Below are 27,456 nucleotides of genomic sequence, written 5' to 3' on the forward strand. Positions count from 1 at the left end.
TTTTTTTTTTTTTTTTTTTTTTTTGAGACAGAGTCTTGATCTGTTGCTCAGGCTGGAGTGCAGAGGCCCGATCTTGGCTCACTGCAATCTCTGCCTCCCAGGTTCAAGAGATTTTCCTGCCTCAGCCTCCCAAGTAGCTGGGATTATAGGCATGCGCCACCATGCCCAGCTATTTTTGTATTTTTAGTAGAGACGGGGTTTTATCATGTTGGCCAGGCTGGTCTGAAACTCCTTACCTCAGGTAATCCTCCCAAAGTCCGGGGATTGCAGACGTGGCCACCGCACCCAGCCCTCCAATATAACTCTTACAACAGCCTCCTCCAGGGTAGTGCAAGCCTAGGCGGTAATGCTCCCCTCATCTAACAGTGTCCATCTTCCCACTTTTGAATGATCATGGATTAAATATTCAGCTTCAAAGGCAGCAGCTCTGTATTGCTTCTTCTGTCAATATTTACAGAAGAGCCTCTAGAATGTACCAAACATTGAACATTGACAGACAAGAGGTAGGGAGGGGACAGTTAAAACCCATTATTAAAATTCAATGCAGTCAGTGCTCTAAGAAAGTTAGGCACAGGATGTTATGAGAATATGGAGGATCCAGAAGAAAACTGGCATCTAACTCTGGATTTGTGGCCGGAAATAATTTCAAAAGGGAAAAAAAACCCATGGGACTGCTGAGTTGTGACAGGAAGTATCAGCCAGAGAGAAAAAATGGACAAGGGCATTTTGGGTGAGAAAAAAGCCTCAGCTAAGTTGCAGGGCCTTGAGGGTGCACAGCACATTCAGGGAATATGAAGCAGGTAAAACTCTGGGACAAAGAAATCACACTCAGGGCAGGGGAATTCTAGAACTTAGCATGCCTGCCACAGAACCCTAAGAGTAGATATACCATGTCAAGGCTATTAGCATTTCTACTTCAATAACAAAATTCTCCAATCACATATATGTATTTGCCTGTTTATTTAAAGTATTTATTGGAAAAAAAATCTAAGTAGGCCAGGTACAGAGGCTTATAGCTGTAATCCTAGCATTTTGGGGGCTGAGATGGGAGGAATGTTTGAGACCAGCCTGGACAACATGGTAGGATCCTATCTCTACAAAACATAAGAAAATTAGCCAGGTGTGGTGGTACATGCCCATAGTCCCAGCTACTCGGGAGGCTGAGGCAGGAGCACTGCTTGAGCCCAGAACTTTGAGGCTGCAGTGAGCCAAGACTGTACCACTGCACTCCAGCCTGGGCAACAAAGCGAGGCCCTGTCTAAATAAATAAATACAACTTTAAAAGAAAAATAACATTAACATTTTAACAGATTTAACAAGAACGCCCTTAAATTAGCAGGGGGTGGCATAGGATTCAGGTGGGACAGCTGGCCTCAGATAAACTGCTTTTAAGAACTAATCAAATAATACTAGCAGGGCTGGGCACGGTGGCTCATGCCTGTAATCCCAGAACTTTGGGAGGCTAAGGTGGGCTGATCACCTGAGGTCAGGAGTTTGAGACCAGCCTGGCCAACATGATGAAACTCCATCTCTACTAAATATATAAAAATTAGCCGGGTGTGGTGGCGGGTGCCTGTAGTCCCAGCTACTCAGGAGGCTAAGGCAGAAGAATCACTTGAACCCAGGAGGCAGTGGATATTACAGTGAGCAGAGATCAAACCACTTTACTCCAGCCTGGGTGACAGGCTAAGTTCTAGAATTCCCCTGCCCTGAGAATGAAACTTGGTCTCAAAAATAAATAGATGAATAAAATAATACTAGCAGCCTGCAATCTAAACTACTTTCAGTACCAACATCAAGAAGGCAAACAGTTCTTGCATTTTATAATTCATGGGGCCTGTTCTTCTCCCTTTGAGCATCATAATTTTTAACATGTCAATGCAAGTACATGAGATTAAGGAGAGAAACATCATGTATCTCAGCCAGACAGGCAGGTTCAAGCTAGGTATTTTAATAAGGAATTTCTACAGATTCTTATTTCCTACCGAATTAGCAAGAATTACCAATTAGCAAGAATATTCACTTATTTTTTACTCCTCTTTGTGATAGTGTTTATTCTAGTTTTTCTTTTCCTCAAGAAAATATACTGCAATTCTAGCCTCCCACATAATGACTAAGAATGTATTTAAGATGATTATACTTTAACTACTTTCTAAATCTCTAAATAACTTTAATTCTTTATTTTCATTTTATCAAAAAACTTTTCATGAGGAAAATTAACATGTTCCCATTTAATAACAGTGGTCTATCACAAAGGGTCAATGTAAATAATAAGTTTATATATATATACCATGTCGAGGCTACTAGCATTTCTATTTCAATAACAAATTTCTCCAACCACATATACGTATTTGCTTTATTTATTTAAAGTATTTGTTGGAAAATAATTTTTAAGTAGGCCAGGTGCAGAGGCTCACAGCTGTAATCCTAGCATTTTGGGAAGCTTAGGTGGGAGGACTGCTTCAGTCCAGGAGTTCGAGACCAGCCTGGGCAACATGGTAGGACCCTGTCTCTACCAAAAAAATAAATAAAAATAAAAAATAAAAAAATTAGCTGGGTTAATATATAAATATTGCTTAAGTACATGTATATATTGCTTAAAACAGTATCTGGCAAGTCATAGGTATAATGTAAGTGTTATCTATTATTAAAAATAGAGAATCAAATGTTCAGATTTTATTATTTGTGCAAAACCACATAGCATAGTTACTTGGTAAGAAAGAAGGAAGATAAACCCAGTTCCTTCTGGCTTCAGAATAACACAGTAGGAAAGAGGGAAGATATTCCATGAAAGCTTTAGAGAAAGCTTTGCAAGGAGAAAGGCAGCCTGACCTCACTTCTCCAAGCCCCAATCCCACCCCTCTTTCCCCAGCTCAGGCAGATCTTTCTCTTTCTGCTTTGTGTGCAAGCTGGCTATACTGCCTTACACTACTTTCATACTGGGGTCCCTCACTAAATTATCAGCTCTAAGAGTGAGCCTCCCACAGGGGAGGAGCCCAGTAAATGTTCAATGACCAACTGGGTGACAATAAAGCTTCCTCGTAGCAAGTTTAGGTGAACAAAGCCACATCTACATATATAGGAGGATATGCTCATGTTTATATATGTTTGATTTCAGATATTACATATCTGTGAGCAGTGTGATATATTAAAGTACAAGTTAAATATATAATAGTCTCAAACATTTCCTAAAATATAGAGATAAAATGTAGCATATTGTACATCTTTTCTAACTGTATAATCTCTTTAACAGTATTCCTGGAATAGTAAAGAGAAGGAAGCTGTTAGCTTTGCTGGGATTATTATAACACATTTAAAATAATATATTTTAATATTGAAAAATAGCCAGTGCAATGGAAGGGAGTTTACTACCTAATTCCAGTTATGATTAACATGTTTGATCTTCCTGGTTTAAGGGATAAGAGTATCCTGATATACCACAAAGACTCTCAGAAAGAACTATGGTTTTCCACCATTAGTTTGCATACTCTAAAACTATATATTATTCAGTTCATTTCTTTTGATGTTACCCTGACTCAGATTTAAAGGATCTTCACTGGCCCTACCCTAAGAGATTCAGCCCAGGGAAAAAGACGATGAGCTAAGAGTTACTACCAAAGGTTACGAAACATCTGTGGTTCCCTTAACTCATGGGTACCAGGGTCTAAGAATACCCTCCCTCCTCTCAAGTCCTCCTGGCCCACCCTCCTCATTCCTTGGCTTCAGCTCAAATTCTGTCTCCTCTTACTCTTGAGGGCTCCTCCTTCCCTTCTGCTTCTGCTGCCTTTTACACAAATTTGCCTTTTAGCAATTCCTACAGTGCATGTTTGCTCATCTGCCTCCCCTCCTCTTTGAGGGTAAAAATAGTCTTTTTAATCTTTTTTATTACCATTTCTTAGGACATACAGGCATTTAAAAAAGATTATTCTCAGGCTCATACATGAGCCTGAAATGTAAGAGTCCTGATATATATAACTATATTAACATATGAGGAAATATTCTGCATTTGTGTCACTTAAAGGAATTAACATATGGACCCAGCCAGTTAATTTACAAATGAACAAAGAATAAGGTAATATTCCCTTTAATCTTCAAAGGGCTGAGGGAAAAAAAAGTTTCTTTACTTGATACGAACATAAGAAAATTCTCTCACTGTATATGTCACATACCAGCTTTGATAGGTGCTTTTGTATAAAGCTGTCAAACTTTTTTGACCTCAGAATCCTTTTATCCATGCTGGACAAGTTTGGGTTTCCTTAAAACACTCATGTAACTACCATACCAACCCAGCGACTGTACTTTTAAGCATTTATCCCAGAGAGGTAAAAACTTACGTTGACACAAAAACTTGTGCACACGTTTCCAGCAACTTTTATTTGTAATAGCCAGAAACTACCAAACAACTCAGATGTACTTTCACTGATGAACAGGCAAACAAATTGTGGCACATTTATACCACAGAATTTTACTCAGCAATAAAAAGCAATGAACTTTAACATACACAACAACCTCTATGAATCTCCAGAAAATTATGAGTGAAAACGCCAATGCTAAAAAGCTGCATACTGTATTGTTCCATGTATATAACATTCTTAAAATGACAAAATTACAGAAATGGATTAGTGGTTGCCAAGGATCAAGAAGGGTTAGGGCAACACAAGGGGTTATGTGACAATGAAAACTGTATCAATGTCAATATTCTGGTTGTGATACTGTACTATAGTTCTGCAAAGTGCTAGTATTGGGGGAAACTGGATAAAGGGTACATGGGATCTCTCTGCATTATTTATTTCTTCTTACAATTGTATGTGAATCTACAACTATCTCAAAATAAAAAGTTTAATTAAAAAATTACTGAAGCTCCCAAGCAGATTTGCTTTATCTGTCTGTATTTATGTTAGTAATTAAAATTCAAATATCCATGTTAATAAAACAACAAACTCATTAGATTAACATTTTTATGGAAAGTAACTTTTTTCAAAACAAAAAACATAGTGAGAAGAAATATACTATTTATATTTTTGTAAATCTGGAGTCTCATACATGTTTCTGTTTTTAACCTGTCATAAGATCAGATGTGAGGTCTGGAAAATTCTACCAGGCACTTCATGCAAAAAAGAGTGAGAAAGACATTGTGAAAATAGTTTTGACCTTGTGGACTCAATGAAAGAAAAGGGGGTGAATGACTGATATAGAGCATCAAAGAGTTTTAAAATCCTTTCACAAGAAGTACTGGTCAATAACCACAATCCTTTTAGAAAAACAAAAACTGAAAATGGAAACATGCTTGATTGAGCCTTGCTATAGAAGTCTTTCTTTCCTGGAATAAAGTTCTTTCCCCAGAGCCTTTTCCTACTGGAAGAAGCATATCTGGACATTTAGCTGCATAGAAATATTTGCCATATCATATGGGAGCTTCAAATAAATTGTATTCTATAAATTATTGGCTATAACTATAAACTATTGGCTTTGCTTAAATAGTAATTAATTACATACACACACAGAGGGAGTTTGAATTTAGCTCTAAAACACTTATGATTCTGTATCTTTTTATATATAATAAAACACTTATTGGTATGTTGCATTTACCTGTTAGTCCCAGTATTTGTTCATTTTTATTTTTTGGTAACTTTAATCTTTTAAATATTCTACATAAGGGAGGTTAAATTGTAGCTAGTAGAAAATTTAAAATTTTAAATTTCCTTCTACCTTTATTTCTCCTGATTTTGAAATTCTCCCAAGCTACGATGAAAAAGATTTTTTAGTGTAAAACAATAATGGCAAAAACCATACTGGGTTACCTGCCTAATTCCTATGCTGAGATAGTTATACTAAAGTTATACTTTTAAAAGTTACCTTAGAGTAATTTGGAAACAAAATTTACATAAAATTATTTCAAAAAAGAAATACACTAAATATCATGCTAAACATTCCCAGTAATATCTAGATGAACCTCTGCCAATAAGAAAAGGCCGCTGTGGAAAGAACTTCACTCCAAGAAGAAAGACTTCTCCAGCATTGCAACACATGGGCTCTCTTCATCAACAGCACTCTTCACCAGCCAGCTGAGTTGAGGCAACTTCTAATTACTGGATAAAGCCACAAATTCACAAGTATCACATAATACATAAAAGATGAAGAATCATGTATGAGAGGAGCCACAGTGTTCACTGGTTTAGTTTTATTGCACGTGATAAGTTTACCTGCTTATTATAATTTAAATGTGTTTATATTCCATTCAAAGGCAAGACTTCTGATTTTTATCAATTAAATAATATTCTATTTTCTTCTAACAGATGAAAGCTTTCAAAGGTTTAACTTATTCCACAGCAAATTCTAGAAAACAATAGTTTTCAAGTGATTGACAAGTTTTTACTTTAAAGATCTTTTCACTTTCTAATTTCTGCATTTTGGATCACAATAATCCAAAGGAGTACAGGTCACCAAAGAACAGTAACTTGGAGTTAGGGAGTCACTAGCTACGTGACATCATGATGTGGCACACCCCACTAAAATGTCTATAAATCACAATCTCCTCATACATAAAACAGAAATGGCATCTTGATTATGACACAGGATTACCGTGAACTAAAAAATGTCACACTGCCAGAAAAACCTTTTATAAGCCACACAGCACTGTAACACTAACTTATTACCACATTGCTAATTGTAAAGAATGCCGGAGATAAAAGCAGATAAGCTGGATTGCTGAAAACCCACTACCCTGGTAACCAGGAGGCCTGGATCCAACTCTTGGCCCTGTGACTAATAACCCATGCCATCCCTTCTCCTTTCCAGCTCTCTCACATGTTTAACTGCAAATGACCGCGCCACTCTAGGTCAACTCCAAATTTGCTTCTAGATCCCAAATTCTAAGATTCTAGAAATGTGCAGTGAGTACAAATTCCTTTTTTATATTTTTGCCTAAAACAGAACAAATATTTTTCTTTACTAGTATCCAGTTTTGTGTTTACTATAAAAATGATCTAAATCCAAATTCTGTCAGGAAGGTTTCGTGTGAGCATTTGTTTTTGTTTGTTTTGGCCCCACTGTGCTAGACACTTTAAATATCCTGATCTGAAATTTTCCGTTTTCACAGACAAGTGTATACACACAAGAGAGTAGTACAAGGTACACAACAGTTTTGTATTTTTTATTATGGTAGCATGACATGAGATACTACAACAGTAGAAGACAAAAATAATTTTCTAGTTCCCAGGAAAAGTGCTATGTAGGACATGATGCTACATCTATAGTTGGTTTGCTGTTGTTTTACTTTTATTTTTATTTATTTATTTATTGAGTCTTACTCTGTCACCCAGGCTGGAGTGCAGTGGCACAATCTCAGCTCACTGCAACCTCTACTTACTGCAACCTCTACCCACTGGGTTCAAGAGATTCTCATGCCTCAGCCTCCTGAGCAGCTGGGATTACAGGCACGTGCCACCACGCCTGGCTAATTTTTGCACTTTTAGTAGAGACAGGTTTCCTTCATGTTAGCCAGGCTGGTCTTGAACTCCTGACTGCAAGTGATCTGCCCGCCTCGGCCTCCCACGGCCTCCCAAAGTGCCAGTGTTACAAGTGTGAGCCACCATGCCCAGCCCTTTTTTTTTTTAAAGTCAAGTACAGGTAAACATTAGCAGCACAGATAGTTTTAGTACTAACCCAGTGGTTTTAGATAGCAGATTTTGCCCCAGAGCCAATCTTACACTTTTTCATAAAAAATATCTAAAGCTACAGAAGAAAAAAGCTCTTCAGTCCTATTTTCTCCAATGAATGCAATAGAATCAGCTGGATACTGCTATTCTGTGATCAACCTATATGATAAGAAAAAGGAAATAGAATTAAAACAATATCATGGTGATATTACTAATAATTAAGATTCCCAGGCTTCACTATCTTAATTAAGAACAAGATAAAAGAAATTTAAATGCTGCAGCTTTCAAAGCTAATCAGTGATACCAATAATTTAAAAAGCATATTTAGGATGCTCAATTTGCTCTACTTATAATTTAATATATATGTATTGCATATATACATAATAAGTGTATATATACATATATTATATATATACTATCAGATCAAGAATAACTTTGGACCAGACCTCGAAGAGCCATATTTGTGCTTTCTCAAGGCCAGACTAGATAGGCAATGGCAGGGACCAGGGCCTTGTAGGCCTTGGTATTTATGCAACATGATTCCCATGTGCTGACACAGTGTCTTCTAATTTACTTAAGTTACAGTCTTAAAGAAAATACATTGTAATTCATTACAGATTCAAATATACCAAATAAAATACCCCTTCAAAATAAAAATGCATAATGTTACATGATTGGAAATATTAATAAAATACTTGCACTGTAAACCCAGAACTATAAATAGGCTGTACTATATCAAGCCACTAGGATGATCAACAATGCATCTCCAATTATATTAGTTTCCTGTGTTTCCAAAATGATTCAAACAAAATTCCAGGTTTCACACATTAAGTTGCTATTACCTGCCTTTCTCACATCTCCAACAGGGAGTGAACTTTCAAAAACCAACTATATTGAAAAGCAAACTAGTTAACTGTTTTCCTAACTTCAAACCTGACCTCCCATTCTCTCTCCTGTCTGTTCATCCATACATCTAGGATTTTATTAAAAAACTCCTATGTGCCAGACACTATTGTTCCAGGGTTAGGAGTTCAGCACTGAACGGACAAAAATCCCTGCCCTTGTGAAGCTAACATTTGGGTGGGATGGGGGAGAGGGTGGAGTTGAAGTGTGGAGGAGAGACAATATACAAGAAGAAATAAAATGCGGTATTTTAGATGGTGAAAAGTTTTACAGAGCTAAGGAAAGCAAGGTAAGGAAGTCGAGTACTGGGAAGGCAGATATTTTAAACAGTGATCATGGAAGCACTCACTGAGAAGGTGGCATTTGAATTTAAAACCAAAAGGATGTAATTAGAAAGCCATACAGGTAGCTGGTGTAAAAATGTTTCTTACAGGCAAAAGAGACCATCAGTACAATGGCCCTGAGGCGAGAATGTCCCTGGTGTGTTCAGTGAACAGTAAGGAGGCCAGCATAGATAAAACGAGGAAAGTTCAGAGAAGAAAAGACATCAGAATGGTAACTGGGCTAACTAAACCTTGTAGGGCCTTAAAACTTTGGTTTTTACTATGAGTCAGATTTTAACAGATCATTGGCTGGTATGCTGAAAATAATCTGAAGCGGTCAAAGGCAGAAGCAATTAAAAGCCTACTGAAATATTCTGAGCCACAGATGATGGTAGATTGAACATGATGAACACAGTTGAGATAGTGAGAAATTACTCAATTTTAGATATATTCTGAAGGTAGAACCAATAATGTGTGCTGATTAATAAAATGTGTTCATGGGCTGATGGTAGGGGAGACGTCAAGGGTGACTCCAAGATTTCTGATCTGAGCAACTGGAAGGATAGGGTTAGCATAACTGAGGTGCACTGTAAGACAGCAGGTTTAATGGGTATGCTCAAGTTTGACTGTAAAATTTAAACTTCTTGTTGGACTTCTAAGAAGAGACACTGAATAGACAGTTACACACACAAGTCCAGTTCAAAGAAGAGGACTGGGAAGATGATGTAAATTAGCAGACACTGGTGTAAAGATGGTATGGAAAGCCATCAGATTGAATAAGATCACGAAAAGAGTGTGGATGAGGGTAAGTGGCAAGGAGAAGGGCTGATTCGAGGCTCTGCCTTAGCACATTTCTAGGGGATGAGGAGGACCAGGCAGAGGAGTAGCAGCCACTGTGAATGAAACAAAATTAGGGGAGTGCTGTATGGAGAAAGCAGATAAAGAAAGTGTTTCGAGGAGGAAGAAATAATCAACTATCAAATCCTGTAAGCAAGTAAAATAAGATTAGGACTGAGAATTAAGCACTGGATTTAGCAGCATGAATTCATTGGTGACCTTAATAAGAGTTTTGGTGGAGTGGAGACAGCAGAAGCCTCCTGGAATGAGTTCAAGGGGGAGAAGTTAGAGTATTGACCATTCTTTTGAGAAAATATGCCATCTGAAAAGGGAAAATGAAGTGAGACAATCAGAGGTGATAGCATTCCAACCCTATTAACAAAACTTTTTCACCCCCTGTGTACAGGTTTATGATTTGCATCTGTCTACAACTTTAATTCCTTTCTTCTTTTGTCATACCTCTCCCTCTCCTATCTAAAAGCTAGTTCCTCCTCCACCTGGGCTCATTCCTTTGGAAGCCTTTCTCATTTATTTCATCTTTCTTCAATCTCTTTCTCCCCATCATGTATAAAAACATTCATGTCTCATCAGCTTTAAAAATAAAAACAAATCATTCTTCTACAATGATTACTCTTTCTCTCACCTTCATTTCACCTCCAACAGTCTGAAAAATTAGACCATGCTGCAGTTATCAACTCCTTACCTAAAAGGGCTTCTACCTCCATCAGCCACTGAGACTAGTTTCACTGTGGTCACAAATGTCTAACTGCTAATCCTAAAGGCACTTCTCAGACCTGCATATCACTTTATCTCTCTTCAATATCACTGACATCGCTCTCCTTGAAACTCTTTGCTGGCTAATTTTTTTGAAACGTAGTTTCACTCTTATTGCCCACGCTGTAGTGCAATGGCATGATCTTGGCTCACTGCAATCTCTGCCTCCCAGGTTCAAGTGATTCTCGTGCCTCAGCTTCCCAAGTAGCTATGATTGCAGGCACCTGCCACCACGCCCAGCTAATTTTGTATTTTTTTTTTTTTTTTTTTTTTAGTAGAGAAGGTTTCACCACGTTGGTCAGGCTGGTCTCGAACTCCTGATCTCAAGTGATCCGCCCACCTCAGCTTCCCAAAGTGCTGGGATTACAGGTGTGAGCCATCACACCTGGCCTGCTGGGTGAAATTATATCACTCTTGTTCTGGTTCTCATCCTATCTACCACTCTTTTCTGACAGCTGTCCAATTACTTCCTTTAGACAAATCCAAAAAAAGTCAAATTGTTGGACCAAAATGAAAAGAAGCCTTCTGATTTACATTACAAAACTGCCCTCCAAAATGGTGACAAAATTTGGACTCCCACTAGCAATGTATAAATATGCTAACTTTTCCAAAATTGTTCTAAGCCTGGTTTTCAATATTTAAAAATTTTATAGGTGAAATAGTTCAGTTTTTTTAATTTGCATCTTTTTAGTCTAGCTAAATTAAACATGATTATTATCCTTATTTCTCTTGTGAAGTGCCTGTTTATATCCTTACTCCCCATTTTTTTCCTATTGAATTGTACTGTTTTTCTTACCAACTGATTTGAACTCAATATATTAAGACAGCAATCCTTTATTGCATTATTATAATCACTTCTCCCAAGCCTCCTGTTTGCCTTTTAGTTGTCTACTGGCATAAAGAAGCTGTCAATTTTCATGTAATTGAATTCACTCATTTTCCCCTTTGAGAGTTCTTCCAACACACTTAATGATGAGATAAAGATTTGACTCTATTTTCTTCATTTGTATACTTAAAAATTTTTTTTTGGATTATCACCTTATTCTGGTTGGTATGCAGTATGAGAACAGATGTAACTTTATTTTTCATTAAGTATATCTGCCCCACACTTGTGTTCAAAAACTGGGTTTTCATTTCCCTCTAAATGAGCCGCTTCCTCATGGAACTTCTGTATTTCCAGTATCCCATAACTAGAACCAGAGATTCCACCTCTGTTTCTCTTTCTCACTCCCTGCCTCATTTTCCACACCTAGGCACTAAGTTCCCCTTGATTCTACTTCCAGAACATGGCCGCCCCTCTCTTCTACTCCCACCACCACTCTCAGTTTAGGCCTGAGTTATATGTTGCACCTGCTCTTTTAGCAAACTCAGAAGGTTTTCCAGTCTTTTTTCTGTCCTACTTCCTTCACAACACTAGTATCCAAAAAGCAACGATATTATTTTCCCTGCCTGAATACTATTCTGTAGTCCCCAGTTGCTTCTACAAAATTAAAGCCAAATTCTTCAACCTTGCACTCAAACCTTCCAGATCCGACTCTAGTTTCACTTCTGGACACAATTCTACACATTTGTGCTTTGGCCATACCAAATTATTTACAACTTCCTGACCACAGCATCCTCTTCCCTGCCTGGAATGTCCTTTCCTACCTTGGGGATCTGCAGAACCCCCATCCATTTAGTGGGCAGCTCAAGCAAACACTGTTATGAAGCTCTTCCCAATCCACCCAAACACAAGCTCTCATCATCTCCCTTCCAGCACCCCTTAATTATCACAGTTATCATGCATTTCACTGCAGTGGTTTGCAATCACTTGTTTGCATGTGTCTTCCCTACAGACTGAATGGCCATTAAAAGACAGAAACTGGCCAAGTCAGGTGCGGTGACTCACACTTGTAATCCCAGCACTTTGGGAGGCCAAAGCAAGTGGAGCACGACGTCAGATTGAAACCATTCTGGCCAATGTGGTGAAACCCCGTCTCTACTAAAATACAAAAAATATTGTATTTTTTGTATTTTAGCACGGTGGTGCGGTCGCAGTGGTGCACACCTGCAGTCCTAGCTACTCGGGAGGCTGAGGCAGGGGAATTGCTTGAACCCGGGAGGCGGGGGTTGCAGTGAACCGAGATCACACTACTGCACTCCAGCCTGGCAACAGAGCAAGACTACATCTAAAAAAAAAAAAAAAAAAAAAAAAGACAGAAACCGAGTCTTAGTTATTCATCTCTATACCCCCATGACATGACTATGTGGTTAATAATAAGCCTGAGGAAAGAAAATATGAATGAACAAATGAGTCCTTAACTTTTACCTGCCTTACCAATCCTACCAATTTTGTCTCTAGAACTTTTATGCCCAGTACCTCTGCTCTAATTCAGGTTCCTGTTACTTCCTGATTATCTTCTAATTGCCTCTAGTTTCACTTCCTTATCACAATAGGTGTTCTCTTAACAAATAACTAAGACTCTATCATACCTGTCTCTATGTCTACCCCTAAACCCCAAAACCTTGTGTCCTAGCCAACTATCACTTCAAATCATTCATTTAAACCATTCAAATCTCTGTTTCCAATGTTTGTTAGTCTGTGTCTCATACCTGGATAATATCTTCTACTTTTTAGTTTCTCTGCCACCTCCCCTAATGGTATTTGTCACTTGTTACATCCTCTCTTCTCCCTGCTCCCTCAACAACATACTTAGAGTTGTTGTTGCTAATCTGCTGTGGGTTAATCTGCTGTAGGCTGAGTATTCAGATACTCGAACTTATTAGGAACCATATGCTAAGAGGAAGCCAACGCTGAGGCTCAGAACAGGAACAAAGTACGTGACCTCAGTGCAGGGAATTAAACACAAATATCTATGGCGCTCAACCATCTTTTGCAGGTACAGCTGACCCTTGAGCAGCATAGGCTTGAATTGCATGGGTTCACTCATATGTGGATTTTTTAGAATGAATTTATTAGAAAATTATTTGGAGATTCATGACAATTTGAAAAAATTCACACAGTATAGCCTAGAGATATTGAAAAATTAAGAAAAAGGTATGTCAAGAATGCATAAAATATATGTACATTTTGTCATTTACTACCATAAAACATACCCAAACTATAAAAAGTTAAAATCCATCAAAACTTATACAAACTGTACACGGACCATTCTCTGTTGAGTGAGATGTAAACAAATATATAGTATTAAATCATAATTGTTTACAGAGTCATCGTTTATCAGTATAAACTTTGTTTTTAAAAAAGCCAAGTCACTGTTATTTCTAAAACGAATTCTAACAGAAAAGATAGTGAACAGAAAAGGATCCCATGTGTAAACATACACATATAGTCAGCCCTAGACCAATTCCATTCAGCAAATTTTATTTTCTTAACTTTTTCTCTTTTTCTTCATTCTTCCTTTCCTCTGTTTCAATATTATATTCTCTACCCTTACCCACCTTTTCCAAACAAAATGTTTCACAAAATCTGTAAGAAAATCTCAATAAAATGAACTGCATATGATTTATGAAAATATACTACCTTTGTCTAAGGACATTTGTCCATGACAAAAGACAAAGCTAAACATTAAAGGAATGACCTTTAAGACATGCCAAGGAAATATATTTGAATAGAGTCAACTTAACAAAGAGGCTTTCTCAGTATATGCCCAATGTCATAACATACAGATAGATGTCTCTAAGTAAAGTTTAACCTACCTGCATAAGTGTCTAATAGAGAGTGCTTCTCTGAAGGTTGCCTTTTGCTTCTAAGTAGGCATTTTCCCCTCAAAAAAATAAGGCTTCTGTTAGCCTCCCTGTTTTCTCTAGTCTCAATCATAAACTTCTTTATCATTAGATTATTACTAGAGGGAAAAACCTCTAAGGCCTATGCTTTTCAGAAATCAGTCTGTCCTTTTGTAGATGGCCAACTTCACCGAAACCATGTCTTCCTAATTTCACAATAAAAATGGCACTCAATCAGGCCAATACTTTGAGAAAGACAGCAGTTTATAAGTCCTGCTATGACACACAGGAGAGGCAGACATCCAATATAAGGATATCTGGGTCAAGTGGAATAAAAGAAACAAAGTGTTACGCAAGTATAGGGGGAAAAGAGTAATTTCTCCTGCAATAATTTGGAAAAGTTTCTTGGAGAAGTACACTGGCTCAGAAACAATAGGAGGACTCTCAATGGACAGTTATGGGGAACAAGGAACAACAGCTTCAAAAATTGATAGTTCAGAAATAGTTGATGCACTCAGTGTGGGTATATGCATGTGAGGTGGTGGATGTTCAGAAAAGATGGTCTGATGTACAGAGAGAAAGCAAGGGTTCCTGAGTCAAGAAATGATGTCACTAGATCCATGTGTCTGCGTAGGTAACTCTGGCATTGGAGTTACGGCAATAATGAAGGAAGGCAAAACAGAAAGTTACTGCAGTGGCCAAGATGACTGCTAATGAGAGCTTGAACTAAGGTAATGACTATGAACAGTCAAAGGGAGAATGGATTTGAGCAAATTTCAGGACATAAAAATGTTAAAATAGAGGAATAAGAGGGTAAGAAAAGGTTTTAGCATACTATAAACAGCATAGATATATCCAAGAAAAGAGAATTATAAGGGAACTTTCTTCATATTTCCCATCAAAATATACCTATATTCCCTATAATTCAAAAGTTCTCATAAATATAAGAATTTCCTGGTATCTCAAAAAAGGCAAAATTTAATAATCCATTTACTATTTTACTCTACAAATTGTACTCTGTTGAGAAATAAAATGTCTCTCAATTTACAACAAATGTCCATCATTATTAGGAGTTGCAGCCTCAGGCCCTAACCTTCTGCTTTGAAAAACTGGGGCACTATGCTAAACAATCTACAAAGCTTCTTCCAGCTCATTCCAGTACCTCACTTAGGGGTAGGAGGGTAAGTGTCTCGGCCCTGTTAAAAAAAAAAAAAAAAAAGACATGATAAACATCTATAGCCCACATCTGGGTAGAATATCAAAGTCCAATTACCTAAAAAAAAATCATGTAGCTAGAAAAAGGTTGAGACGTAGGCCACTAAAATTAGAAGTGAAAAAACAAGAACACAGGACAAAGAATATTAGGATTTTTGTTATTAAACAAAAAGGGATGAGACTAATGTCACAAAATCATACACATAACCCATGGGGTCAATTTTGACATGTAAAAGGAATAGATTTGGAGAGGGAATTACAACCGCTAACATTTATTTAGAACTTACTATGTATCAGGCATAGTACCCACTGAGATGGAGAATTAACAGATTTAATCCTCACGATAACACTGAGTTGGATACTATTCTCACATTCCTCCCCATTTTTCAGATAAGAAAACTGAGAGTAAGTAATACTCAAGACCCAAAGCTAGAAGGGATGACAACATGATTCAAATCAGGCAGTCCGACTCCAGAGGTATAATTTTTAAAGTATATACTGTACTTAGTGCTTAAAGTATAATAAATATGATTAGGCTGCACAAACCAAAATATACACATAACATATATGTGTACAGTATATACATACACACACGTACATATACACACATATATATTTACATAAACAAGTGAATGATAGATCCAAGGGTAAGTTACCCTCTATTGTTAACATCAGGGAGGATACTTTCCAGAAGAAAACATATATTGCCATCTATATGAGGGCCAAAATGTTAGATGGACCTCATTTCTTAGTCTCACAAAAAATTTTCCACAATATCGTATTTTCATTTTTAACTTTTACGGTAATAAAATGGAGGCTTCAAAATTGACACAATTTTTTATATCCACAAAATTCAAATAATTATGTGCTTCTGTGTTCGGGCATCAAAATCAATTTGAATGAACATCAATTTGAATGAAACTGAGTAGCATCTCAAATTTTGAGTTGCCTATCAATTCACTTACATTTGTCATGGGGCACAAAATTTGTGCAATGCTTTGAATGCAACCTTTGTATATAAAAGGGTCTATACAGGCCAGGCGTGGTGGCTCACACCTGTAATCCCAGCACTTTGGGAGGCCGAGGCGGGTGGATCACCTGAAGTCAGGAGTTCAAGACCAGCCTGACTAATATGGTGAAACCCTGTCTCTACTAACAATACAAAATTAGCTAGGCATGGTGGCGCACGCCTGTAGTCCCAGCTACTTGGGAGCTGAGACAGGAGAATTGCTTGAACCCAGGAGGTGGAGATTGCAGTGAGCCAAGATCACACCACTGCACCACAGCCTGGGTGACGGTGCCAGACTCCATCTCAAAAAAAAAAAAAAAAAAAGGGGTCTATACAGAAATGTTTTAACCAAGCTTAAAGCTTTTCTCCTAGGGCATTAAGATACAGATACCAAAAGGAGGCTTTGTTTCCTCATTTGAACAACACTGTCCTCTAAGGCCACTGACCACAACTTCGTAAATCAGTGCCTCAAGATCTGGAATCCCACTTGGTTTTTCTTGCCAATGGCTCTAGATAATATGAACAATTCTGGATATAACTGCCTCTATCCTTATCTACTAGCATCCTCATTGCAATCTGAACTCATGATTCTAGTAAAAGAAATTCACTTATGTTGTATAAGTGAATTTACACTTACAAATTACATTTATATAAGTGAATTTACACTTATTTACAATGTACTTATGTTCTAACCAGGTAAAGGTCAATTAGTAATCCATATTTACAAAGCTATCATTAGAAAGTAAGTTAGGAATAGACAATATAAAGTAAAACTAACAACAAAGGTAGCTTGTAGGAACAGAACGGCACCTGTACTTTGGCAACTCTTTTACTCTCCGGCAAATTATTTTAAAGGAAGGAAAGAACTTCAAAGGCACCCCAAAAAGGCAAATATTGGGCCAGGCGTGACGGCTCACACCTGTAATCACAGCACTTTGGGAGGCTGAGGTGGGTGGATCATGAGGTCAGGAGTTTGAGACCAGCCTGGCCAACATGGTGAAACCCCATCTCTACTAAAAATACAAAAATTAGCCAAGCATGGTGGCACGTGCCTGTAATCCCAGCTACTCGGGACACTGAGGGAGAAGAATCGCTTGAACCCGGGAACCAGAAGTTGCAGTTAGCCAAGATCACACCACTGCACATCCAGCCTGGACAACAGCGCAAGACATCTCAAAAAAAAAAAAAAAAAAAGGAAATATTTAACAACTTTTACTAAATTAGATTAGAAACAAACTTTCACATTTTAGATCTCAAACTCAAGAAACATTCATCTAATACTTAAACTTGTGGGTCTTGGTTAACAATAGCAGCAAATATCACCTAAAGAGCATTACACCAATCCTAAAAATCTTTGGGTTGCTGTTTCCATGGAAACAGCCCAGCTGAAGAAAACCTAAGAGTAAAGCAAAATACATTTAAAAAAAACACTTTATCTTGTTCTCCCCTATCAGTTAACCAGCATGGCACATAACTAACAGGCACATCCGCTAGGTACCAGAAAATTCATGACTCATTTAACAAATATGTGCTGGTTATCTGCTGCATGCCAGACACTGCGCTGGGGGATAGGGTTACTTTGGAGAGCTCATAGAGCTTAGTCTAGTACAAAGACATTTATTAGCCAATGACACAAAATGATCAAGAAATCTCACATTCTTTTGTCATACTAGGTTTCTGAAATCCAGTGTACATTTTATACTTACCTCACGTTTCAATTGGGACTAGCCACATTTCAAACCCAACGTCATCATAAGGCTAGTGTCTTGTATTGGACAACATGGGTACAGATATTCCAATGGGGATGAAAAGCATGAATATCAGGAGTAAGTCATTTCCTCAAAGAACATAAAATCTAATCAGTAGATTAATCACTATACAAGCAAAGTATATATGATACAGAAATATAACTGTAGAATTAGTAAAGAAATCGGTAAGAAACACTAACATATAATATACTGCGTAAGCAACTGTGTGTAGAACTCTTTCAGCTGCAAATGGTGTAAAACCTTATGGACACTGGCTTAAGTATAAAATAAGATAAAGGAATGACTAACCCAGGGCTTTCTCCCAACTCTGCTTCCTCTGAATTGGGTTCATTCTCAGGCTTCATGTGGCAGCTAGTTCCCAGCAGTTTTAGGGGCAGACTCCTTGTTTTGCTTTCACAATACTGCCAACAAATGCCCCAGAATTACATCTTCCTATTTCAAATGGTTGGCTTGGTCATGTACCTATGCTGAAGAATCACGGTAACCAGGGACATGTGATGCTTTAATGAGCCAGACCTGGGTCACTTCTGCAACAAGGCATCAAGTCAACTTCCTCAGAATCACACAGACTAAATAAAGTGGCTTAACACTGATTAAGCCCAGTATATGCCTTATCTTCCTTTAAGCATATTACTTGATTGTTTCGCTTGATAAACAACCTGGAAGAGTCTTAAAAAGTCCATTTCCAGTGATTTAACTATTTCTTCATAGCTCAATTTACTTACTATTACTACACGCTGGAAACTGCACTAATTTCTTTGCAAGCAGTATTTCATTTTACCTTTCCAACAAAACCTATGAAGTAGTTACCATCATCATTACCATTTTATGGATGAGGAAAATGGGGATCCAAGGGGTTAAAAACAACTAGGCTATCAGTGATTGGGATGGGATTCAAACTCCGGTCCATCTAATTCCAAAGTCCACATTCAGCAGTACCTGAAATTAAGAAATGTTTACTGTTCTCTCCCTCTTCCCCATCGTTAAAGAAAAAAGAAGAAGGGCATTATATAAGCAACATGTGATGCAATTCCACAGAAGCCACATGATTTATAACACTCTATCTGCAGACATTGCTGAGAAAACTGATAACATCCCTAAAGAAAGACCATTACATTAATAAACTGGAATGACACTTCTCTAAATTTTTACTCCTCCAATAAGGCTATGATTTGGTATAATTAACAGTATAGTTAAGTTCTCAAAAATTCTCAGCCACAAGCTCATAGATGAATATCACTGAAGCAAAGAGGAACAAAATAAACTTTTAAAAGAATACATCTTGCATGAACAGACAATGAAAAGTTTTATTATCAATTAATATTTTCCCAAAAAATTTTTAAAATTTTCATTTATTTTTAGAGACACGAACTCAGTTCTGTCATCCAGGGTGGAGTGGTGTGGCATAATCACAGCTCACTGCAGTTTTGAACCTCTGGGCTCAAGCAATCCTCCCACATCAGCCTCCCAAAGTAGCTGGATTACAGGCGTGAACCATTACACCTGGCTTTCCCAACAGTTTACTATGAACATTTTCAAACATACTAAAAAGTTCAACATTTTCAGAGTAAACACTTGTGTTTTACAAGTCTACCATGAAGATTTAACTGTATGTGCTTTGTCACATAACTCCTCATCCTTCCTTGTTTTATCACTTCATCCTCTTCAAAGTAAATTGTGTAAATCAGTACTCTTCTCTCTAAATATGACAGTATGCATATCAACTGAAGTTCCCTATGTTGCCCAGGCTGGTCTTGAAGTTACAGACTCAAGCAACCATCTCACCTCAGTCTCCCAAGTAGCCGGGATTACAGGCATGTACCACCACACCAAGTAAAATGCACAAATCTTAAATGTACATGAATTAAGCTTTTGATAAATACTACAACTATGGAACGCAAATCCCTATTAAGATACAGAATAGAATCATCACTCCAGGTTTTGTTAATGCCCTTCTCAGCCAATCTCAATCCCTATTACCTCTGGTCTGATACTCTTTCCATCATCAATTAGTTTTGACTATCCTAGAGTATCCTCTAAATGGGAACATAGAGTATGTACTCTTTTGGGTACAGCTTCTCTTACTCAGCATGTTTTTGAGATACACCTATACTGTGGTATATATTAGTAATCTGTTTCTTTCCATTACTTGGCAGTATCTCACTGTATCATGTCCCTTACTGATGGACAAGTAGGCTGTTTCCAGTTTTGGGTGATTACCAACAAGAACTTCTACGTACATATGTTTTCATTTCTCTTGGGTAAATACCTAAGAGAAGGGTTGAGTCCCAGGGAAAATAGATGCTTAGTTTTATAAGTAACCACCATACCTTTCCCAAAGTAGTTGTACCATTTGACTTCCCTAACAAGAATGTATAAGCTTTGGTTGCTCCATTTCCTTTGCCAACATTTGATGCTGTCAGTCTAATTTTAGCCATTGTGTTGCATGTGATTAACTAACATTTTAATTACTTTTGAGTTGAATCTATTTGTAAGATACAGCACAAAAACAACTGAGGTACATAAGATATAGGGCAATATTAAGAAAAATTACAATATTATAAATTTTATACATAACTTTTAGGTAAATTTTTTCTACTTTCAAGAAGTCACATGATTTAAACTACACTTTCATTCAGTGTCTCATGAAATAATTATGCTGTCAAATATTAGCACTGTTGCTCAGGAAACTGGTATCAAAATACTAACTTTTCTTTCTAGCTCTTACTACTTAATAATATCAACAATTTATGGCTCAACCTACAATTTAGATCAATAATATAAATTGAAAGATATTTGTTAAAAAAGAACACTGTCAATGTCTCTCTTTAAAATCGAATTCTCATTTGCTATACTAAATGACTTAGTCACCTTTTCTAACATAATTCCATCTTGAAACTTTGTCCTTTAATTAAGATCTGGGGCACCAAGAATAGCATCTGATGCCACACCTTAAAATTAAAGCAATACACCTTGGTACAATTGCACATTCTGAATTAGCTTGCAAAAGCAGCACAACTGTCCAGAAACAAGCAAATCACTCTTGGATATATTATGACATTTTTCAATAAAATATGCTTATGTAATCGATACCATTATAGAACTCAGCAGGTGACAGTCCAAATCAGTAAACAGACATCTGCTATGACAAAGAAATACTAACAACAGCTGCTTAGGGAAGCCATAGTGGTGCCAGAACAGATAAGCAGTTTCACGGCCAGATCCCATTTTTTAGGCAGTCTCTTACCTGTCGAGGGGCAGCTAATCCCTACATATTTATTGTTGACTTTTCTTCTACACAAATGTCAACAATGGGCCACAAAGTTTTAAGAAATGGTTCCCAACTACCTTAATGTCATTGTATCTTACAATGACAAACTTCAAATTGGTGAAAAAATGACTATTACGTATTCCCTCCACCAAAAAGTAGATGTCCAACTGCCATTTTAACACACACCTATCTTATTCATACCACTCTGCAATGCAACAATTTGTTTTGCTGTTTTTCTGAAACGTTTTCCTTACTTTTTCTGAAGAAAACACCATATGAAGTGAATACACAGAACCATGTAGGTAAACATCTCACTAGATAAGTATCATCACAAGAAGGATTTAATAAAATCAGTTCTTGCTGATAGCCTATTACAAAAGTCAGGGTAATTATATGCTTTTTCCGGGTCCAGTCTCTGCAATTACTCTTTAACACCCTTACCCTTCCAAACATTTCACTACATAAGCTTGAAGACCAGTAACCAAAATTAAACGTCGAAGAAGTTGAAGCAGTTGGCCAGCTATGTAGGTTAAACTAAAATGATCTTTAAAGTCCTTTTGACCAAGAAGAAAGAAAACAATTATGATTCTATCAAAACTTTAACTTTTCATATAACCCTGGTACAGTAAAGAGTAAGACAACTTTTAGATCAAAGTCTGGTTTCCAATCATATGTAATCATACCATCTTGTCCGAATTGTGTATTACCTATGAAACTTTCTGAGCTCCAGTCCTTAAATGCAAAATATCAACCTTACAGGATTACTATGACAATTAACTACTGAATGAAACTTAAAGTTCCTAACTCAGAGAGAGCCACAGAGCAGTCATACATATGGCAGTTATTACAATGATTAATATTGGCAGTTGCACAATTCTGTCCACTTAAATTTCGCAACAGAAAGAAAAGCAATGTAACACTGAAAATATTAAAACCTTCTATGGCAATACTCATTAATTACTGAAAACAATTTACCTTTTTTCCCCTCTAGATCTAACATCATATTGTAATTGAAATCAAGGAAAAGACCACCTTCCCACACCCCTTTTTAGAAGAACAAGATTGATGCACCTGACAATTCTCAAAATGAAAGCTAGTCTAACAGTGTCCACTACAAACATTAAAACTGTAAAGGGACAATCTGCAGACTTGATGAACACTGTAAAATGCACAAAGATCTTTCCAATAAGCAAACGGATGTGTTAAACAAATAATTTTTAATTAAGCACAATTTGTACTACAAAATTCCCTAATAACTAAGCTTTTAAGCAGAATTAGTGTCTCAAATAGGTTTTAGTCCATGGTTGTGCTACATTTGCTACACCAAAGCCACCTAGTAAATATCCTATTTTAAGTTATGATGAAGATGACCAAATTAATTTTTATTGTGTTCAGCATTCCCTTGAAAAAGGATTAAGCAACAGGGTCATGATTTGTAGCTCAAAAGAAAAAAAAAAAAAGCTCAAAAAAAGCTCAAAATAATCATTTTGCCCATAATCATATCCAACAAAGAAAACCTCTGTATGATAATGCCCACATGTCTTTCAAAAGATAAACACTTTCCTTAAGGTAACATCATTAAGGTGGGATCAGCAAACAAAAGGTGACCAAGTTAAATTTCAAAAAAAATTCGCAAAGTAAAACAAACTTTGCACTATTTTAAATCATGATACAGAACAGTATGAGTTTTAAAATATCTATGTATTAATATATAGATACACACATGAGTTTATACACACAAAATGTGCCTGGAAAGATATACAAAAAAACCTAATAGCAGTCAACTCTAGGTGAACCAGGTAGCTGGGGTGAAGAGCTCACCTCAGGCTTGTTTTTCATGAAGTAGCTATCTGAACAGATACACTTTCCTGCATATGGAAGTATATTTATGGCAGGAGCAAGGGAGCATGCATGAAAAGAAAAAAAGTGGAAATTAGAAACCAGTCAAGCTTGGTCCTTACATACATGACTAAAATTTAAAAAGTACACAAACAAGATCTTCACATCAAAAATAACAATTTTATGGAGCACTAAAAATGAAGCTGCATGCCTAAAATAATGCTTTTTCCTTACTGCTTCATTTCTGTTTCAAAAGTAAATAAGTAAAACACAAACCTAAATATTAAGTCTCATATTTAGCTGCAAAGTTATTTCCTATCACAAAAATGGTTAGAAATGTAAGATATTGTTACATTTAAGAATCTTTTTGCAAGACACTTAGTTTATATATATTCTATTAAAGCTTTTTGAAATGTCCAGTGTTATAACTCATTTTTAAGAATCAATTTAATATTCAGTTGTAATCACACCAGCACAGAAAGAGAAAAATTGGTGTTTTCTTGTATTTACTTCCTCTACTGCTACTTAAGGGAAATCTACTATGGCATTCCTAGTTTCTAAAAACATACCACAACATCAATTGATGAGTCATGGGTACACTCCAAATTCTTACGTGCCAAAGAAAGCAGGGCACTAAAGTCTTACACAACAATTGTAAAGACTGTCTAATAAGCTCAGTTACAAATAAGAGTTCTTTATAAGGTGACATAGATAATTTTTAAAGGAGATGTGAAAAACTTCAAAATAAAACTGCAAATTCCACAGAGTGATAAAATTATTTTCTCTTTTTCCATCTCCTAACAACTGGCAGGGTTTTGCTTTTCTTTTCTTTTTCTGTTTTTGAGACTGAGTCTCGCTCTATCGCCAGGCTGGAGGGCAGTGGTGAGATCTCAGCTCACTGCAACCTCGGCCTCCCAGGTTCAAGTGACTCTCCTGCCTCAGCCTCCCAAGTAGCTGTGACTACAGGTGCACGCCACCAAGCCCAGCCAATTTTTGTATTTTTAGTAGAGATGGGGTTTCACCATGTTGGCCAGGATGGTCTTGATCTCTTGACATTGTGATCGCCCACCTTGGCCTCCCAAAGTGCTGGTATTATAGGCGTGAGCCACCGTGCCCAGCCAGGGTTTTGTTTTTTTTAATTCAGAACATACAAACATAAAGTACTGTTGAAATACTGAAAGGTACAAACTCAAGTATGTAAAAACTCAACAAACTCCCAGCTTCCTGAAAGTCCAACTTATCTGAGAAATAATTTTGTATATGCCTTGTTTTGACTCTTAATTATTTCCAGCTTTCGCTATTTAACCATTTCACTGACTGGGAAACCTCCAGGAGAGGGTACAAAAGGGCAGGAGGCAAAGATAACACTGTTCGATTTCTTTGGGCAGTACTATTTAAGTTTCCCTGGTGAAGAGACAAATAGCTAAAAGGAAATCTGGAGACCAGCTACAGATTCTAGTAACCAGCATAACAGACCATTGAGATCTAATCACAACATCTAATTTTCCTCCTGGTACCTGTCATTATCCTTTTCATTAATTGCTTACCTATTTACTGTTGTTTTTCTTCCCACCCCCCAGCACGTAAACTCTATGAGAACAGAGATCCCACCCATCTTGCTCACTGCTATGGTCTCACTATGTAGAACAGTGCCTGGCACATAACAGGCATTCGATAAACACCCAGTAGGAAAAAAAGACATATATGTATTCAGCTATCTTGGGACCTGCACAGTTACGAAAACGCTGAAATTTATTTTTGCTTGAAACTATTCTTTACTCATAACTTCAGATAAATTTTTATTTTGCCTTGTCACAAGGCTGTATGCTTTTATCATCTAAATACATTTTTTATCAAAGTAGAGTAACTGTACTGAAATTATAATCTAACTAGAATAGATTTCTGAGAACAAGAACTTCTATAATTCACTTTTCTATCCCAAATCTCTAGAATGGTATACAGCACAGCATAGGCATCAAATATTTGTTGAAAAAATTATTTTAAAAGAATGATAAATGGTGGGATTATAAGTAATGTTTATTCTCTGCATAGTTCATGATTTCCTGCATTTTCTACATTAAGCATGTATTAATTTAGAAAATATACAGTGTGATTTTAAAAATGAAAATCACATGTATCTCTTGTATCTTCATGTAGTTCATAATGTATGAAATAAGGTAAATCAAACAGATGTGCTGCTTAATCCCCAAGAGTTACCAAATAGAAAAACATTCTTTAAAATTGAGGTATTGCTAATTTTTAAATTAAATTTAAAATATTACTTTTAAGAACATTAAGCTTTATTGTCCAAAGATATCCTTCCAAAAATCCTAGCATACTTGCAAAGCAATTTATTTTAGGGTTTTTGTGTCTGTGTGTGTTGAGTGGGGGAACAGAGTCTTGCTCTGTCGCCCAGGCTGGAGTTCGGTGGCATGATCTTGGCTCACTGCAACCTCTGCCTCCCAGGTTCAAGTAATTCTCCTGCCTCAGCCTTCCAAGTAGCTGAGATTACAGACATGTACCACCATGCCCAGCTAATTTTTGTAATGGGGTTGTCGTGTTGACCAGGCTGGTCTTGAACTCCTGACCTCAGGTGATCTGCCTGCCTTGGCCTCCCAAAGTGCTGGGATTACAAGCGTGAGCCACCGTGCTGGGCCCAGAGAGATTCTTTTTGAAGACAAAGAATGTCATTTATGATATTATGTCATATCATAAATAAACAATTTAAACATAATAGTCTGCTTTCCCCAGACTATCAACTGTTTCCAAATTGGCATCTCGCAACTATAAGAAATAAAAAGAGCAGAGAAATTCACACTAGGATATGCTATGAAGCAGTTGAGAACTGTACTCTAGCCCAATAACTGATATCAATCCCCCCAATTTAAAACTATTCCATATATTTCAGATCTTTCCCTCTCTTTGCTATAAGCAAGGACTCAGCAATATGTTTAAAATATTTTGTTTGAACCCTCATCTTACACCATATACAAAAACTGCCTCAAAATGGACTAAAAACCTAAATGTAAAACTTAAAACTATAAAACTCCTAAAAGAAAACATAGGGGAAAAGCTTCATGACACTGGACTTGGCAAGGATTTCTCGGATATGACCACATCAAAATTAAAAACTTTTGCACTTCAAAGGACACATCAACAGAATGAAAAGAACAGAAGAAAATATCTGCAAATCCTATCTGATAAGGGGTTAATATCCAGAATATGTGAAGAACTCCTACATCTCAACAACAAAACAATCAGAATAAAAAAATTTTTTTAAAGGTCAAGGATATGAATTGACATTTCTCCAAAAATGATACAGAAATGGCCAACAAGCATATAAGAAGTTCATTGCTAATCCCAGAAAAATGCAAATCAAAACCACAACAAGGTATCACCTCATATTCATTAATATGGCTACTATTAAAACAGAAAAGAACAAATATTGGTGAGAACGCAGAGCATGTAGATAAACTGGAATCCTTTTGCACGGCTTGTGAGATTGTAAAACCATGCAATTACAGTGAAAAGCAGTATAAAGTTTCCTCAAAAAGTTTGACTACCATATGATCTAACAATCCCACTTCTGGGTACACATCCAAAAGAAGTCAAAGCAGAGTCTCAGATAAACATTTGTATACTCACACTCATGGCAGCACTATGCACAATAGCCAAGAGGTAGAAGCAACCCAAATGTCCACTGAAAGGTAAACGAAATGTGGTGTATGTATACAATGGACTACTATTCAGCCTTACAAAGGAAGGAAATTCTGTCACATGCTACAACATGGATGAACCTTGAGGTCATCACGCTAAGTGAAATAAGCAAATTACACAAAAAAAGACGTATACTGTATGATTTCATTTATATGCGATACCTAAAGTATTCAAATTTTCAGAAAGTGGAAGAGTGGTTATCAGGGAGGGGCTGGGGAGAGGATGAAATGGGAAGTTGTTTAATGGGTACAGAGCTTCAGTTTCACAAGATTAAGAAGTTTTGGAGATCTGTTTCACTGTAATGTGAATATATTTAACACTGTACACTTAAAAATAGTTAAGACAGTAAATTTTATGTGTTTGTCACAATAAAGAGAAAAAGCTGAAGCAATGTAAAATATTATTCTGCTAAATA

At 36.9% G+C, this 27,456-nt stretch overlaps 1 protein-coding gene across 3 annotated transcripts in view; it reads right to left on the minus strand.

Moving 5' to 3' along the window:
- The window catches only part of LNX2 (ligand of numb-protein X 2), a 73,068-nt gene that overhangs the window by 37,437 nt on the left and 8,175 nt on the right, over positions 1–27,456 (minus strand). The window contains exons 1-2 of one of the 3 annotated variants that reach the window (XM_032294376.1): positions 19,037–19,597; positions 18,152–18,283 (exon numbers count right to left, since the gene is read on the minus strand). The exons of the other annotated variants lie outside the window; for them this stretch is intronic. The gene's annotated coding sequence lies outside the window, so the exon portion shown is untranslated. Of the gene's footprint in view, positions 1–18,151; positions 18,284–19,036; positions 19,598–27,456 lie in introns of those variants that run through there. 3 annotated transcript variants of the gene reach the window in all.

The sequence above is a fragment of the Sapajus apella genome, unplaced genomic scaffold (genome assembly GCF_009761245.1).
Source record: "Sapajus apella isolate SASKATOON/1434 unplaced genomic scaffold, GSC_monkey_1.0 scaffold32, whole genome shotgun sequence".
Classification (NCBI taxonomy): domain Eukaryota; kingdom Metazoa; phylum Chordata; class Mammalia; order Primates; family Cebidae; genus Sapajus; species Sapajus apella.